The sequence below is a fragment of the Papaver somniferum genome, chromosome 7, assembly GCF_003573695.1.
Source record: "Papaver somniferum cultivar HN1 chromosome 7, ASM357369v1, whole genome shotgun sequence".
Lineage (NCBI taxonomy): Eukaryota > Viridiplantae > Streptophyta > Magnoliopsida > Ranunculales > Papaveraceae > Papaver > Papaver somniferum.
This window is the reverse complement of record NC_039364.1, coordinates 256,485,311-256,489,818: the sequence shown is the minus strand read 5'-3', so window position 1 is coordinate 256,489,818 and position 4,508 is coordinate 256,485,311. Positions and strand designations below refer to the sequence as shown.

General features: G+C 36.1%; 1 long non-coding RNA gene across 1 annotated transcript; it reads right to left on the bottom strand.

Moving 5' to 3' along the window:
• Nucleotides 1-3,098: 3,098 nt before the first annotated feature.
• On the bottom strand, nucleotides 3,099-4,293 carry LOC113293672. The gene is made up of 3 exons (XR_003332451.1): nucleotides 3,767-4,293; nucleotides 3,440-3,603; nucleotides 3,099-3,327 (listed from the first exon to the last, which is right to left on the bottom strand). It is a non-coding gene; the product is annotated as an uncharacterized LOC113293672 (long non-coding RNA).
• Between the last annotated feature and the right edge of the window lie 215 nt (nucleotides 4,294-4,508).

The window sequence follows — 4,508 nt, the reverse complement described above, 5'->3', positions numbered from 1 at the left end:
CTGAAGCAACTGCTCAACACCCAAGCCTCCTCACCCTCTTTTCCCTGTCGACCAGAAACACCAAATTAACTTTACTTCTCTTCTCTCTTTCACAGAAGTACCATCTTCATTCCCCTCAATAACTTCATCTCCCCGACCATCTCTGCTCACAACCACCATCATTAACGTCATGATTAAGCCTCTAATTGCTACCTCTCTCAATCTTATCTCTTTTCTTATCAAAAACAGTAACCCTATAAGATAAGATTCATAGAGCTAGAGTTAGGGTTATCCTCAACAGTGAAGAAACACCAAATTAATGGCTTGCATCGTTGAATTGAAGAGGGAATCGTCTTAAAAGTCTAGATACAAGAATGTGTAGGAAAACTCTGTATTCCTTATTGTTCATTGATAGAAAAGAGATGTATATATAAAGCCTTACAATAGCTAGGAAATAGGATCAAAACTACCATGTATATCCAGTGGTGTTACTGGTAACATAACAAAAAGAATAAATCAAACAACTACACCCCTGAACAATAGGAGTTACTTCTAAGACTCGAATAACCACTAACTTATTTGATTGACTATTTCAACACTTCTTCCCTTAAACTGAAAATTGGATTTCAGTTTAGAACAGATGCAGAGCACATTCCCAGTAGACTTCTAAGCCTAACAAAAACATTCAACTTCAATGACTTTGTCATAATGTCTGCAATTTGATCTTGACTAGGACACTAGACCATTTTGATAACTCCATCTTTTGTGAGATCACGAAGAAAATTAAACCGAACATCTATGTGCTTGCTACGACCATGAAGAACTGGATTCTTTGAGAGAGCAATAGAAGAACTGTTATCACAGAGAACAGTTGTACACTCACCACTCTGTGACTGATGAAGATACTCCAGAATCCTTCTTAACCACATTGCCTGATTTGCGGCTGATGCAGCTGCAACAAACTCAGCTTCAGTTGTAGAGAGTGTTACGATAGCTTACTTCTTTGATAGCCAAGACAGAGCACCAGAACTTAACATGAAGGCATAGCCTGATGTACTTTTGCGATCATCCAAATCACCACCATAATCACTATCAGTGTAGCTCTCAAGATACAAATCTCCTCCCCTTTTATATAGGATACCATAATCATGAGTTCCTTTCAAGTATCGTATTACTCTCTTAGCTGCAGCAAAATGAAGTTCTGCAGGACAATCCATGAATCTACTGAGTCTACTTACCACAAACATAATATCAGGCCGTGTAGCTGTCAAATACATAAGACTCCCGATCAGCTGCTTGTACTGACAACTATCCACCCTTGTTCCCTTCTCATCTTTAATGAGCTGAAATCCAAGAAAAATTGGATTATGAACTGCATTGCAAGCAGTCATTCCAAACTTCTCCAATATTTCTTCTATGTACTTCTTCTGACAGATGAAACTACCTTCAGATTTCTACATCACTTCTATACCAAGGAAGTATTTCATCTTTCCAAGGTCTGTCATATCAAACTCTTGCATCATAGAGTTCTTAAACTTATCAAACAAATTCTCATCATTATCAGTAAATATGAGATCATCAACATAGATACATACAATGAGAATTTTACCTTCATCTCCAACTTTGACAAAGAGTGTGTGTTCATAAAGACATATTTGAAAACCTTCAGTGGCAAGATAATACTCTACGCGACTGTACCAATCTCATGAAGCTTGTTTCAGTTCATATAAAGCCTTTTTCAACCTGTAAACTTTATGTTTAAAAAACTCATGCATTGTCTATTTGTGCATTTCATACGTTGTTTAGTTCGTATTATGATTGTTCTGTTGATTCTTTGAATCTTTCCATAAATCGGAAAGGACCTGTAATGTTTTGTTTTCAACATGAATTATTATGGGAAATGGAAATTTCCACGTGTGGTATATAGGATACGCTCCTTCATTTATAACATGAATTCAGATTTTATGCTTATTAGGTGTGGAACAACCCGGCATCAATATAGCTATGTAGGTGTGGAAAAACCCGGCATCACTAATATATATTGTTTGAAGAAGTAGTTTGTCCATATACGTTGTTTGTGCATTTCCAGTGACTTAGTCACTTTGATGTTTGGGAAAACATGAATTGTTTTCCAAATCTTGCTCATGATTTCTTTAAAGTTAAATGTTATTCCTGCTGGGCACCCCTTCAAGGGATGATGTGCTAACCCATTCCCACTTTCAGTTTCAGAGACAGACCAGAGTTGCGCAGCGAAAGCTTCGAGGAGTTAACTCCGTTAATTAGTTAACTTCTGCTATGTTTATTATGTTGTTTATTTTATTTGCAAACAAAATGACTATTATATATGTATCATTTCAGAGAATTTTATGTATATATATTCTGAGCGGGGTTAGTTTTGGATTAAGTTTTATAGCAAATTTCTTAATTGAATGTTTAGGTAAATGTTTTAGATTCTTAGTGCCTCTTTATTTAGTTAATCTCTTGGATTAGTTAGCTGCTAGTTTAGGGGGTGCTGCAGTGGGCTTGACACTTCATAACTTTTCAGGTATCCCAATAGAAGCTTGGGGAGTGCATGCGGACTGCAAAACTATAGAAGAGATCGAAATAAAGGGAGCAGAAGCTGCTTTTCATGGGCATCCTAATGGAATGGTCACAACATTATTTTCCAAAGCGACTCTAAGCCTATTCTCAAGCTGTTGGCGGGAATGTATGCGAAAGCTAGAGAATTTAGATTCAAGATTAGTGAAGATTTTGGCTACAATGCCAATAATTGCATAAACTTTAAAGTGCAAGGTTTCATCCTAAAAAATAGACTTGATATAACTCAAGTAGCCCATATTGCTCCTTATTGTAATAGATTTGATATCACCAAATATTGGGCAAGGGAAAATCTTAGAACCCTTTTAAACAATCTAGAATTCCAATTCTGGAATGCAACTGTAATCAACTCTCTTCCTCGCTTCAACGAAACAAAAGAGGTTCTATTGAATGAATGAGGTTTAATCCTCCTCTTCGGAAAAAGAAAAACTGCAAAATATCATTTCTTCACAGCATCATATTAAACAAAGAATGAGAGAAAAATAATGGCATTGTATAATTTCAGTGTCACTATTGCTATTTCAAATAGCAAATCAAAAATACTGATTGATAAAAGCCAACTCAATCTATATACCAATGAAGTGTATGCTTATAGTTTTCAGAAGATTGATAACATAGCCACAATCTTAACTCCTATCTCAACACATAACATATTATACAAGTGCATGTGCATCACCAAGACCCCAACTCTCATCTGATTGAACCCACCATTTGTATGAACAGGCAAATAACCACGCGACTCCCTGGGAACTGGATCAATCAACCAAAAGCAATACAAAAACAAACAAAATCATTTATCAACAAAATTGAACTACACAGCAGAATCAAACACAAGTATTAAACAAAAATTGAGGATACTTACGTGAATACTCCGAACTGGGATCAGCACAGGGCACAAAATCCTTGTTCGGTGGAGCCTTCCATAGCTTGTCGATATCCCCATTCCGATTTGCAGCATTCAACTGTCAAATGTAAAGGAGTGAAAACATGAACTGTCGATATCCCATGATGCCCGATTTCATGTTGCTGCACAATCAAATATCGATTCAATCTCAATCAATAAGATAAAGTAATGATTAAGATAAAAATGAGGGGTTTTTTGAAATTAAAAAAGAAAAAAAAATGAAATCTCAAAATAAAAACCTATAAAAAGGATAAAAATAAGATTCAAAAAATGAAAGGTTCTTACCGATGGGAGCTTGTAAGCAGTAGAATCAGAGAAGACAGTAACTTTAGAATAGAGAAAGATATGAAGATGAACAGAAATAAGAGTTGCACTTGAAATCACAAAGATTGTACATGATATCACTGTTCTTATCAAACTTATACTCTTCTTATTATTCTTCCTCTTCGACATCTCTTTTCTTCAATCTAATCTAATCTATGAAACCCTACAACCGAAAGAGAAAGAAGAAACTGAAAAACTGAAACCGAAAAAAACTGAAATCAAAGATTAAACCCTAAAATCTATAAACTTAAATGAAACCCTAGGATTCGATAAACTTAAACTTAAATCGATAAACTGGATGAATAAAATCAGCTAATACCCTAGAAATCAAAATCTCTAAATCCTAGGATTACGCCAAAGATTATACATGTCTGTTGGTTTTACAGCTGAAAGAGAGATGACGTTCTTCACAATGAAAGAGCTCAGGGATTGGAAGAGAGGAAAGAGTTATGCAGATGGAGATGGATATGGAGATATGGGAGGAGAGGAAAGAGTGTGGCGGAGATAAAATGAGAAGAAGTTGCTGGTAAGGCAGGATATAGATTGGGATGAAGGTTGGAAAAAAAGAGAGGAAGGCTTGACCGAGGTTTGACTGGGGCGTATTCCCTAGTCCTAGTGTTCCCGACCACACTCCTAATTAGCACGCTTGAACCTACTGCAGTTGCTATTCGCAACCAACACAGTGCGGTTGTAAAATTCGCAA